At 35.8% G+C, this 14,379-nt stretch overlaps 1 protein-coding gene across 2 annotated transcripts in view; it reads right to left on the reverse strand.

Moving 5' to 3' along the window:
* The window catches only part of chrm3a (cholinergic receptor, muscarinic 3a), a 78,966-nt gene that overhangs the window by 41,604 nt on the left and 22,983 nt on the right, over positions 1-14,379 (reverse strand). For both annotated transcript variants that reach the window (XM_017427561.3, XM_017427552.3), the window contains exon 2: positions 11,577-11,691. The gene's annotated coding sequence lies outside the window, so the exon portion shown is untranslated. The remainder of the gene's footprint in view (positions 1-11,576; positions 11,692-14,379) is intronic.

Genomic DNA, 14,379 nt, shown 5'->3' on the forward strand with positions numbered 1-14,379 from the left:
GCTAATAAGTTTAAACACAGCCCTTAGAAAACAGATGCACCCGCAAACATTTTATCAGATGTGAGTGTTGTGTCATTGGAAGGTCTTTTTTGTCACTTGACTCATAATTTCATAAACATTGATGACATGTTTCACACATAACAAATTACTTTGTGTTTTTAAAAATATGTGTTATGGGTAAGACATTACAAAGTACCATTATAACTTAAGGTGTAAAGGTTACTAAAGCAATATTACTTAATGGATGCTGTTCGAACTACATTAACATATGATTTTCCTAAATTACTTCCAGCTGAGCACAGATTTTACAGAAATCTCCTACCCTAAAACTTGAGTTGGTTGGCTCAAAAAAATGACATTGTCAAGCTCATCTGCGCAAACATTACTATTTTGGTCCTTTTCATTCTGCAGCAAGACCAAGGTGTCACTATACATTTATCATTATAGAAGTCAAAAGAGCTCCTGCAGCAATAATGAGTTTTTTAAGGATTGGCACACTGTAAATTAAGTGTCTACAGGTTAGGGGCTTTTTAGATCCTGGGTTAATTGAAAAAAAGCAATAGCAGCTACAGAACATGTGGCGTGTACATTTTCACACAGACAATCCATATTTTCGAACAAGAAGTGTGCAACACTGACATCATCTTTGACATTTACACTCATAAAGACTTTGACCAACAATGTCAGTAAAGGCCACTTGATTGCAGCACATAAGACATATAGATCACCAAGTCTTTTCTTAGACTTGTTTTACAACTTATTTTTCCACTGCAGACATACACTTTGAGAGAAGGTCTGTCCTGGTGATCATCCAGCCTGAGGAGCTATTTTTTCTAAGCTTTATTTCAAAGCTTTGACTCAAGCCCTGCAATAAATAAAGTTAGAAATTAAAGGGAATGACAGCAGTGCAAGAAAACTGTCTACATTCACGTCACGGAGAAATGCATCCATCCAAATTGCATTGCTGATTCTGGCACAGATTAGCATAGCCTGTAAAGAATTGCTGACATCACTAAAACAGGCTATACTAATTAAAGCCAGAATCATCAATTTGAATCTTCAGACACCTTGACTCCTTAAAAAGAGAGGTTTGGTTCAAAGCGAAGCCAAAGCTAGAAACAAATCAAACATTAGCATCAGGAAGAGAGGAGACGAGTAAAAGATTAAAGAAAAGTACAAGATGAACTGATTGATTTCTCTGAAAAAAAGTGAAAGACAACAAAACTTTGAAGTTAAAAGTGAATATCTTTTTCTGTCCCATGAGAAGAGTTTTGTTGTCTTACCTGTTAAGGGGGAGAAAGAATTATATAGATTTGTTAAATGAGGTTGTGAGTCCCATTTGTAAATACCTTTTTTTCCCCAAATGAACACATTATTCATTTAAGTTTAGAAGCATGAGGACCGAAAAAAAACTACAGGGCAGATGTCCCCTTGGATGATAAGCAGTCTTTATCAAACAGGAACTACATCTGGGAATTACACTTTGCACAATGCATCGCACCAGGACAGGATTCTCAATGACAGCCTGAATACAATGAATGGCCTGGTCAAAAAGAAAAAAGAGAGCAGAGGAGGAAAGAAAAGAGCGAGCACACAGATGAGGAAAAAGAGGTGAATATCCAAGATGGAAATTATAAAAGGACAATGTGACAGAAAATAAATGAGAAGCCAACTGTGCTTTGCGATAAAGAAAATATACTTTTTTCATACTTTCAGCTGAGTAACAATTGCCCACTGCAGAAAAAGCAAGATGAACCAAACAATGACTTGAAGAAAAGATGAGCCAGAGGCTGTTTTAATGAAGTTACTTAACTGACTTTGGCTCTTAGACTTTAATGTCAAAGACATGATGTTTCCTTTGTTTGGTTTGGCTTGCTTACTGAAAATTTGGTGAATAAATCACCTGAGAGTTGGCCTGTTCATCAGAACTGTCCGTTCTGCTCAGAAGTTCTAATTCCTTCCCAGTTATCAGAGGCTCAGCAAATGTGGAAGATGTAATAATTCATCATCGCAATGATGCACGCCCAAGATTGAACGCACAGCAGGTACACTTTGAAGATTCTTCACCACACCATTATGACACATGCCTTGATTTCTATCACAGACTTTAAAAAGAAAAGAAAATTCCTATGGAGTTGTATAAACCAAATAACTAAACCACTCAGTCAGAAGTTCAAAAGAGGAAACAAGGATCAGTCATTTTCAAGCCTTTTTTTCACGTGTTATTCTGCCATTTGTTACTGTAAGTAATTTCGGAAAAGCTGGAAGCTTGTTTTTTTTTAAAGATAATAACCATGCAAAGTCCTGTTAGCAAGTGCTTTGTGACAGAATTTATGAAGATTTGTGAACTACAATAAAACAGCAAAGTTGCAGCCCCTCTGCTTCACTTGTGATCAGTGGCTTACACCGTTTGGAACAGCACCAGACACTTCAGATAAGAACTCCCGAAATATACTGCTGTCTTTTATTCAAAGGGCTCAGGGATATATTGTGACATTTCCTTTGACAATACTAAGCATCTACCACCATTCCGCTGGCTTTTGGAGACTGTATTAAAAAAGAGAAAAAAAAACTCTGAGCTAAATGCAAATGTCACCATGATTGTGGCACATCACTGACCTTATTCAGGGTCTGCATGAGGGGAATATGAATACTTGAAATTTTTTTGGCATCTAGTCTTAAAGCTGTTGGAATGTTTCACTCAAAACCTACTTTAAATATTAAAGGAAAGAAAATCACAGCACAATCAATCAAGTCAGCAGAGTTTATCTTCTGGAAACCAGGACTTTCCTGATCTTGGGTATACCTTCTTCTCATTCCTTATTTCCCTGTTGTTTCCATTTTTTTTTAATCTGTATTACATTTGTGCATATGTTTCTCTGTCATGCACCACTGCCATCAACAACATAAAACGGTAGGCAGTATGGTACTCAATATGCCAAACAGTTCTTGGCACAAGCTTTGGTAACCCTAAGTTACAGCAATGCTCTTCTACCTAGTCTTCAACAGATAATATATTTTATGTTTGACTAGGAAACAACAGCACAAATTACTCAACTGTTCATTCAATTCCACTGACTAACCATGACTCTTAAAAGTCAATTAAAACACAGTTATACAAGAATGTTTTCTTGATTTTATTTGTGGTTCCAATTATATTTAAAACAAATTATAAAAATTTTAAAATGATATAATTGCAGATTAATCTCCTCCACCTCTTACACCCTGAGGGCATCTGCATGGCATCACTGTCTGTGTGTGATAAACTGTACTTTGCCAATGTGTATGAACCTGTTTTTATACATTTTCGGGTACACTGTTGCACCAGCATTTGATTCATTGGCCTACAGTTCACACACTACAGTTCATACAGAGGGCAATATTTGGATAGTTTAATAACTGTATATTAAAAATAAGTTTGTAGTCATGTCGAATTAGAAATGTGATGTAATTTGGGTGTCCCAAAAGGGTTACTTTTAGAAATGTAGACAAGTTTGTATGTTGTTCTCCTTTGTCTGCTTACTAGAATAAGTCTGTTTTATTGTCTGCCACAGAAAAATCTGGAGGACTTATGAAATTTCATTTTATTCATGCTTCTTTGACTTCTTTACCCAGCTGCACAACTGAAACTAATCAGCTACTCAGACCTGTGCGTACATAAAACCAATTTACTGCCAAAATGTGTCACTTCACCGGTGAAATATCAGCATCTGTTTCTTGTGCAGTATAGGCTCTGTGTTTATTCTTATTTTTCTTTGTACCATCCCTCGATCTCTCCTGTGCTTCGGATCCAAACCTGCCTCCTGCCTGCCTCATCCTGCTCCACAGCCTCACTCCTCAGTTTGCCAAGATGCTCCACCAAACCTGTCACGCTTTTAGCTCCGTGCCATTCGCCCACTCACTCCATTCACTCTGGCTGCCATGCTTCCCTTTCCACTTGACAGAGCGAGCTCTGCTTGCCAGCCGTAACATCAGGCTACACCCAGCCAACCTCTGTCCATTTAACATTCTCATCATACAAATTCACATCGAGGACTTGTGCACTGCTAATCAATTCATATCTGAATAAGATTCTAATAAAATCTAAGACAGCTGTTTAGATATTTTGACATTAAGCACAATCTATAGGCTCCCACTTTGGCTAAATTTAGTGGTTGTGTATTGCTAAGATATATGTTTATTGTATACACTTACACTTAAATAACAATTTTATTCATTCACACAGCAATGTAATTCTTGTTCATATATTCTGCTCTTTACTCTGCACAGCATAGATGAAACAGTAAAAACATACTTTGTTGCATAACCAATGAGGCTACATGCACTTAAAAGCCAAACAGACTTTTACAAATTAAACCTGTTTTTATTTTTCTTCCCCATGGATGGCAGTGTGCAGTAACAACTTATACTGCCTTGTTGCAGTCAATAACTTTTAGTGCCAAAACAACACTTCTAGCGTGATTGAGTCATTCACAGCTAATAGAATTTATGTGTCTTGACAATAGTAAGTATTTAGGCTCTGCAGCCTGAACAAATGGGTAATTTACTCCTAAATTAAATGATGTTGTTGTGTATAAATTAGCTTCAGATTGGCTTTGAGTCAAGTTAACTGCAGTGTTTGTTAATTCTTTTGTTTATGTACCGAAAACATTTCATGGCATGTAAATATATCCTCTGACTATAACCTGTGAAAACAATGTTTCCAAGTTACAGTTAAAGCTACAATGAAAAGGTCAGTGTTGAGTATGGACCCATTAAAGGTACTTATTGCAAACTATTAAATCAAACATAAAAAAGGCTATTCTAAACTATTCTGAAAGAGTTTACTTCAGTAGGTACTTTCTGCATACTTTACTCAAGAAATCTACTGTAGAAATGTACCAATGCATAAAAGTTCTTTGACTTTTCAATCCCAAATGACTCTTCCATGTATATCATCATTGTTGGTCTATTTTCAATTACTTCAGCTATTTCTTTCTGTAAGTAAACAAACACACATGGCAGCTGGCAGCCATTCACAAATTTTGCTTACAAAATTTATTTAGGAACACATTAACCATCAATATCAGAAATAAATTGTGTGGATTCTTGATTTATTCATTTTGTCTGGTCTTCACAACATTGCAAAGAGTACCTTTAAAGTTTTTAAAGTGCTTCGACAAAAGCGAGAATTTATGTGCTGTAATTTTCATAGGAAACACCAATGGACGTTGGCCGTTGTTGCTTTTTCCAGCAGAACTTTCTGTTCTTGCAGAATAACATGTCTACTGGCTGACTGAAGAACTGCAAAAATCGAAACCACACATAAAAATATATTCATGTCACAGGAGAAAAGTTGGAAAGATACATCTGGACATTGTCTGCAGCAGGTATGGAACTGTGTTTTCTGGCAGCTGAGAAAGAAAGAATAATGAAAGCAGGGAATTTTGTGGGTGGGAAAGGAAAAGTAAAGGAGAAGGGAGTTTCACACAAAACAAAAAAATAAAGTTTTGTGGCTGAAGGTTTCTTAAGACAAGCACAGAATTTCTGCATGGAATGCCTTTTTTGGAAGGGGGGTGATTTCATACAATATTAAAAAAGGGAGGGTGAGGTGATAAATGCTGCTAGTATAGTTGAGAATTTCCTAAATCTAACTTAAAGTAATATTTCCTTTGTTTTTTTGTTTTTTTTTTGTGGTACACTAATGCAATTCTGCTAATATGATAACTAACACTTTGTTGGTGTTTTTAACGTGTGATATGGCACTAAATTGTGCAACTGCCTTTACTATAATTAGAAAATCGTTCATACATAGCAAGTTACTTTATTTCTTTCTTTGAAGACTATTTTTTTTAAATAGCATTTTTAATTAGCTGCAATGTTCTGTAAAAATTCCAACTTTGAATATAAAAACTGCTTAGAATTTCATGGAGCCTGCAAAGTGTTGGCTTTGTACATTCAAACCCCTTAAACCTGTTTATTTCAAGTCTACTGAGTGCACAACCACAAGGGTGTGAGTGCAGAGCTTACAGAACTACCAAGTGAAATGAAATTTAAGAAGCACCTGAAAGGCATAATAAGTGTTGAGACCACAAAGATATAAAAGATTAGTTCTGGGCATATGGCAGTGTTTCTGCAGCAGGGAAATCCATCACAGAGAAGAAAGATCACTTTAGAGCAAATGCAGTGAGAGAAAGAAGCAGGACTCTGAGCCAAAGCTGCCTTCGGACGAAACAGTCTGAGGCTAAGCAGGTTAAGAGCAAAAATGAGGCCTGCCAAAATGACTGGAGACCAATCAGACTCATTATGTGCAACACATTTTGTGCTGTCATTTCCTAAAATCCCAGAACACAAGCTGCTCCGAGTTGGAAACTACGCGCAAACAGCAGGATAATTTTTTTTTGCCTAAAATGAAACAGTTAATAAAAAAATAAAGACAAATTTGTTTTCGTTTGTACATACTGAGGGAAGGTCACAACATATTGCTTTTTTATGACATACATAGTGGGAGTGACACAACCTTCATTCTTGACATGACAGCAACTCTAAGCCCTAACTCCAGGATAAAAAGTCATCAGACACAATGTCACGGCTGTGGTTCTGCAGCATTTCAGCTGTGCTTCTTCTCCTTTTCCTTTCTGTAATACCCATGACTTCTTCAATCTGTGCGCAGAGGCTTCACTTCATACCCGCAGGGCTACTCCATCTTGGTAACCATACTGTGTTGTTTTGAAGTTTACCAGTGTTCCCTACAGCAGCTAACACAGATGGCATGAATAGCTTCTCACAGTAAAAAAAAAAAAAAAAAATGAACTAGGGAAAAAAATATAGAACATTTACTATAGTAATGTTTTTTTTTTTTCTATTCTGAAGTGTTCTGTTGAGATTTAACCTCTACCACCCAGCTGTTACTATGTTGACCAAACTGAATGTAAAATATGTTGCGCTTCTTTTCTGTAGCAACAAATTTAATGACCCTGCAGCTGAGGAACCGTAGAGCAAATAAAATCATATCAGCAGAACTCTTTATTGTCTCGAGACATATAAAAAAAATCATTAATAACAATATTTTATCTTTGCTTCTGAACCAGGAATTTGAACAAGCCATGACCATTTTTTATCTGTCTTAACAGATTCAAAGGAAAATTCTGATTTTAATGTTTTATGCAAAAGAACCTATATGGCAAAGGATGTTTAATGTAATCAAAATGTGCTCCTGTGCTCCTGAGTTTTGAAAATACAAAATTATAAAACTTCCCTTATAAAATCTCTTCAAGCACAATGTAGAAGAAAGTATGCCAGGTACACCTCTAGAAAACGAGCAATACGCTTCAGCAAAAGTTAAAAATGGGTTTCAAAATGACAAGTCCTTCTACAGTTTCACTAAAATATCATGTGGGCAGGGCTACAGCAGAGGAAACTCAAAGTAACTGTAATACTGTGTGTATTAATCAACTTGCATTCATTAATTGTAAGTCTGAGACTCTGAGAACTGCAGCTGAATACCAAATAAGTTTTTATGCTGTCTGAATTATTTTAATACAGAGCCCAACTGGTTAATGAAGTCTCAGTGGGCTGGTTTCCTCACTGTAAATCTCTTTTTATTCTAAGCCTGATTTATACCCACCATTTTCAACCTCATGGACATCATCTTTCAACAAAAGTGACTTCAGAGTGTCAGTTGTGTGATGGGGGTTGGAGTTGTGTCATTTTGGCCTGTCATGCACATCCCAACTTTTCTGACTTGTTCCAAACTGCTCAATATGATGCATTGTAACCATGAAGAGCATCAAGTCAGAATTTGCAAGCTAAAAAAGCAAAACTAGATAGATATAATAATTATACACATTACATAAAGTAAAAAAAATGCTTTGATAAGATAGTTGCGTTTTTGTACAAAGAAAGTACGTCGTGTTTACAGCTCTCCTTGTGTCATTACTGCTGCAAAGTTAACTTTATCAGCCTACTTTTTAAAAAGGAGAACCACAGTGACTGCTGCAAATCTCAAGTGACGACATAACCTGCAGGCCCGCCTTCTTGACGTCATAATTCATGCACCCCATGGATCGAGCAGCACTATTATGACTGGGCTTTAAAGGAATGTGCAGCTTTAAAACAATGATGTAAATGCACATATTATCTGTGCGGTCATAATAAACTAGCAGACTTTGAAACAATATAAAAATAAATGAGGATTACTGTGGTTTAAACCAAAGTACAAATCGCAAAGTTCATGAAAAATGAATCGCTTCAGCAAAAGCAGAATTCCTTAAAACATTTGGACTGATTAATATCTGCTAAATAAAATCTTCTAAAACAAAAGTAAAAAAGTTTCAATTAGGTAATTTTTGTCAAGGCAATAAAGAGACAGAAACAATGATGCATCTGTTCTTACCACACACACACACACACACACACACATATATATATATATATATATATATATATATATATATTATTTATTTATTGTCTAACCATGTTTGTCTCCTGATACCATAAACCCAAATTAAATGTGCACTGACTGAAGTCTGCTCAATGCTCGAGTGCTTTTAACCACTCTGGATGTTGAACCTTCAGTCAGGGACATGCTGAGTGACAAACCATAAACCTCAGTGGCAATATTCACAATGTAGCTACTACTTCAGTCATAAATCTAACATCCCCCTGGCCAGCTTGCTTAGTATTAATCTTTCTTTTTGCATGTTTACTTTAAACGATAGCAACAATTATAACCTGAGGTGCTCCAATTTCAAATTGATGTCAAATATCAATCATCACTTTATTGAAAGACCTGATTGTCAAACAAAATAAGCCTCCCACCCAAGGCTACATCATTTTATGTGAACTTATCAAGATGCTTGGATGTAAAAATGTCCTTAAAACAAGTTTTGTAACTTTATCTACAATTTTAAAGAGTCCTATCTCACTTTATCATTTCCACGAAAGTTGCAATCCGAGGCTGAATTGTGGGAAACAAAGTTACAGTTTTAGAGTTGCTACCATGCAAATATTATCACGCATTTATTTATATCTGTGGTGTGTAAATGAAGCAAGTTTTAGGTCAGCAATAAATCAACCTAAATAAAATAGTAGTTTTTTTTATATTTTGGTCACTGTGTTCACAAAAGTTCAAATCAGATCTTTACGTGTGTGGTCTTTATTATTTTGCACTGGCAAGTAAACCACAAGAATCATGGAATTGATTTTTGTAATTTCACAAGTAATTTAGGCCACATAACTAAAATGCTAGGCTCTCCTGTTTAGGTTCTGGAAAAAATATTAATTTTGTTGCTAAGGAACTACTCATCCACCTCCGTATAACATTTATGCATTACCTTTAATATTGTTTCTCTTGTTCTCATTTCAAATCAAACCACTGCGTTTCCCAGAATCTGTGCACCTCTGGGTCCCTAAACACACTGCACATCATTTTAGATTGCAGCCATTACCATCAGTAAAAGGACGGGTAGTAACATTAATGTTTTGGTATTGTGATTGCTCTTGTCAGACTACAATTATTATTATTACCCTTGTTTAGTTTATGTCAGCCTTGTGTGTGCGTACATTTCCACAGGTAATCGCTTGCAGATGGCTTGAAAACTCCCCACCCACCCACATGCATGAGCTTTTGTTTCTCTTCAAAAAAACTGTCTGGAATGTGCATCCAAATTAAGATAAAACATGATTCCCTCAAGTTACACAATCCTGGACATGTGAAAAGTCCACACGGCTTTCTAGGTTGAGAAATATAGTTGAATCTATTTGTGGGTTGCTCTTTTAAAGAATTGACAAATATTTTTAAGAAGTTGTATTGTTGTTTTTTGTTGTTTTTTTTTGGATAGAAATGCTATTGGGGAGGGGGGATCTAATAATATTTGATATTTTAAAATGTATTTAAGGTTTATCTCCTGTCCTGACCAAAAACCATCCTGCTGACAATAAATCACCTTGCACTAAATGTTTATTGCTAAATAAATAAAATTAAAATACAATTATTACACTAGTCCACTGTAGGTTTGGGAATTTGGACAGACACTGACTAAAACATTTATTTTTTTGCCAAGTTTAACAGAAAGAAGTTTATGTCATTCAGTTAGAAAAATCTTTGAGATTTGTGAATGAAGTCACGTACTACTGGTGCTTTAAGAACATTCATGTGTTCTTCAATAAGGATAGAAGAGGGGGGTAGTTAGACCACTGACAACAACAAACAAGACGAAGATGAAGTCTTTAACAGATGATTGTTTCCTGTTGCCATTTTTCTTTTAAGACACACAAAAAAACATTTTACTTGGTACATCTTATCCTGTTATACAAATATGCAATGATGTTAGCTGATTTAAATAAAAGTTCAGTTGGTCAGTAGAGAAAAGAGAAAAACACACATGCAAGCCCTCCACCCCCACCCCAAGAAAAAAATAAAACCAAACATGCATCTGTGCACACACTCCTAAGGTCTTTTAAGAAGCACCAATTAAAATGACATGCATGCTTTGAGCAGTGGGAGGAAACCGGAGTACTTGGAGAAGACCCACTTATATACGAAGAGAACATACCAACTCAAACTGCAGACTTGGCAAATACACACATAGAATTAATGTATTTCATGACAAGTAAATGCAAAAAATAAAGGGGAAAAGGCAGATTATAACACTAATTCACATATGGGGTTGATTACACAGTTAATTGGTCTTTTATCTGCTTTATCACTAAGTAAGTTTTTTGTGCAGTTTGCACAAAATGCATTCCCAACAGAAGAAACTTTAGGGCCCGAGTGCTTTTTTGCAGGTAAAGGCACAATGGTGATAAGCACATTTGTAATGAAAAGCACAACGGCACATAGCACCTGTTTTGAACAGGTGGACAGTAAATTATAAGGAGGTTTAATGGAGTTCCAAGTGCGATACAAAATCCAGGATCATGTTATTGATAACTGAAAGTGGTTCACTCCCTGCAGCCACTTCAGTGCATCCATCAGCAGAATCCTGCCAGGACACCGGTGTACGAGATCAGTGAAGCTATAGCGATCAGAAAAAGTGAGATAAAAACTGTGCACAGTAAGTCTGATTTCTCTCTTTCTTTTCTTCCCATACAGATTTATTCTCCCTCCCAGGCTCTCACATGTATTTCATTCATCAGGTTCTGGGTTCTTTTCACTATAAGTTCTTTTCACACCACAAACGAATGCCTTTCAGGTTGTCTTATCACAATATAACAAATTCCTAATTTTTGTCAGCTCCTAGTAATTTAAAATATTTTGCAACATGCATGTACATTTTACATTTAGAAGATCCACATTTCTTACTTTAAAAAATGTATGAATGCATCCTGCTGGACTTTTATAAAAGGCTAATTCATGGATTAGAAAAACAAAGTGATTCTTAGTAAAATTATGATTCTAGTCATAGAAGCAGTGCTCTAAAGTGGTTTGCAAAATTTTCCCCTTTTATATTAAAAGCCAACACCAGATAACATCTTCTGTTTTGGAGGATTTTATTTGAAGTCTCTAACATGTGCATTAGGTAATGGCTTGGAACTGCAGACAACTGAGATAGTGTCATTTCTGAGTACGAGGGGTTCTCTCACGCTTAACTCACCAAATGTTGTGGGGAGGTGAAGTGTCTCGAGGTCACCTTTCAGCAGAGTGCTTTTTGGTGTCCATGCTATCAACTGGGGGTGCACGATTATCCTCCTCTGGCTGGATCATGATGTCTGGAAGGTAGACAGAGAGCAACAGGACAAAGGGGGAGGGTGACGAAAGAAGAGAATGTGTTAAAAACGGATGTGTCCAAATTAGGAAAAAGAAGACCTATTAGAACACCAGCTTTTGTAGTATTTGAATCTGAACTCAAACATCAACAAGAACGAAAATCTACAACCCTACAGGCATTCACTTTAAACAAAAATTGCTGCTCTTTCACACCAAGTGATACATTTTTATTACAAAGTGGAGCCAAAATCTTCAATCTACAACTTAGGTGTTATTTTACATGTGTCAGGAACAGACACCTATTTTTTGCTCTTTGTAATATACACCTTGACAGCTACACCAATGTTGAAATCTTTATTCTTAGTGCTTTATTTATCCAATGTGTTTTAATCAAAGATCCACTCAAGTTATGTGGCTACTTTTCTCCACTGGATAATATCTGTCAAAAGGAAGAATGGCATGTCTTCATGTCTAGGGAAGTGTTCATGCCTTATATAGTCTGGGTCTAGTAGAGTTGCCTGCTGCACATAGCTGGATGTAGCCAAGGGCTAAGGAAGGAGACCTTTAGAGAGCTCATTAAAACAGTCTTCAAGTCTTGAGAGACAAATATGAATCCACTACAAAAGAATGAGCTAGTCATTAAAAATAATCAGAAATAATGGACCGTTTCCCAGACCAAAAATACATTTAATAAAATTGGAAGTTCAAATGGGTGAATAAAAAAGGGGGGGGTGACAAAGTGGAAGATGGCCCAGGTTAGAGGTGGATACTAATATTCAGAAATATTCACTCACAAAGTGTAATATTAAACAAATTAACACTCTAGTCCTCCTTTTGTGTTAAAAATACAAATTTGCACCTGAAAGGTCAATTGGAAAGACATTTTTTTCTGAAAAGAGATACATGACATTTTTGAGCAAAGACAACTGTCTTCATCTTTTTTATTAGCGCTGACATTTTTGCTTTCTGCATGGAGACTAAAAATGAACCACACAGAATTTAAATAAAAACCATTTGTGGTTTTGGGCTTTTTTTAAAGGCATTCCAAGAGGACAAGACATCTCATTCCAATATTTAGAATCTTGCTTGGCTTATCAGCTTTACAATTAAGCTGGAGCTGCAGAGATGTTCTCAAGTGAGCCATAATGAAAACTGAGCAAGACAATTACCATTTTCAGATTTCTACTTTAAATCTGTAACAAGAATTGATCTGGACCTCCAATTATATAAAATACCTAAATAATAAAAGGGACTTTCTCGCAATATTATAAAAATGGGTCCATCTATAACAGTAATTTGTCAAAGAGACCCAAGATAAAAAGTAATTATATAAGTTTAGTCTCACAGCAAATAATTCTTAGTAAGAAAACTCTGAACCTCTTAAAAGCAACTTTAGGGCAAATGATTAAAGAGGCTTGTTTAATTAACTGACTCTTCATGAAAAAAAATGCATATGTGCACCAGGGATTTTGGGAAGCACAGTGGCAAGTCACATAGCGCCTTTATAGTGCTGTACAACAGTAATAAAAAAAATTAAATTAAGTTGGTTAACAGCACCAACCTTGTTAGGTTACTTGTATTGGAGATTCCTATACAAATACAATTAATTGTAAGAATGTGGGGAGTTCATTTGTTTTGTATCGTCAGTTTGTTATTTTTGGCAAGAAAAGCTCATTTGTCATTAATTCCAAACTCAAAATTAAACCTTCCCTGCTGTTGTACATATTTGAAATTATCTCTAGAGGCAAACATGACGCATCAAAATGCAAAGCAGCAAACTACAGTGACAATAGTGTAACACTATATTAAAAATGTTTGGCAGGATACTTTGGGTTTACTTTCACAAATTAAGTTTACTTTACAAAATACAGGATTCATTGTTGCCTTTTCAGTCACACAATGAAAGAGTTAGGGTTATTGTCTCAGTTTATTATCTCTACCATGAACCTATAATTAAAGACAGTGGTAGAGACAATAAATTGAGAAGAAAGCAAATGATGATTTTTTAAAGATGTCAACAAATCTTTTTACTAAAGGTGCAGTAAAACTGCTCCATTGTTTCAAATTAATTTGTTTCTAACATAACCAAGCTTATACAAATTAAAACAAGAACAAAGAAGCAGAAGAAATCTTAACTTAAATATTATATTTCACTTTATCTAGCTTCCAAAAAATACAAGAAATTGTGGTTCTCACTGTCACAGATATACGGTATTCTGAGAGACAGATTGCTTTATTAAATTGCTGAAACCATTTTTGCTCATGTCTGAGAAGGACTAATGAGTTTTCTGTTGATCCTCAAGTCAACAGAAGGGACTACCAACTGCAGCACACAGCCACTGTGGTACAACAAAACCACAGTGGCAACAACAAAAACATGACACACCAGATTGTGCAGATTAGACATAACCACTGCAAATCTCAAGACACCTTTATTCACAATCCCATATCTCTCTACTTAAATAGAGGCCCTTATCTCAGCCAGCACAGGTTCAATATAAATCTACAAGAAAAGCTTGTAGAATTTATTGGTAGGAAATCCACTGATATATCCTTTCACTGGTGGTTTATCCTGCCTTCTAACAACTAAACAACCCCTTGAAAACTGCCCTTGATTAATGTGTTTTGGAGATTTATGTTAAACAAGTCAATTACCCATTCATGCGTTGAAACATGAACCCCAGGTTCTA

This window comes from Kryptolebias marmoratus, linkage group LG22 (assembly GCF_001649575.2).
Source record: "Kryptolebias marmoratus isolate JLee-2015 linkage group LG22, ASM164957v2, whole genome shotgun sequence".
In the NCBI taxonomy this organism is placed as follows: Eukaryota; Metazoa; Chordata; class Actinopteri; order Cyprinodontiformes; family Rivulidae; genus Kryptolebias; species Kryptolebias marmoratus.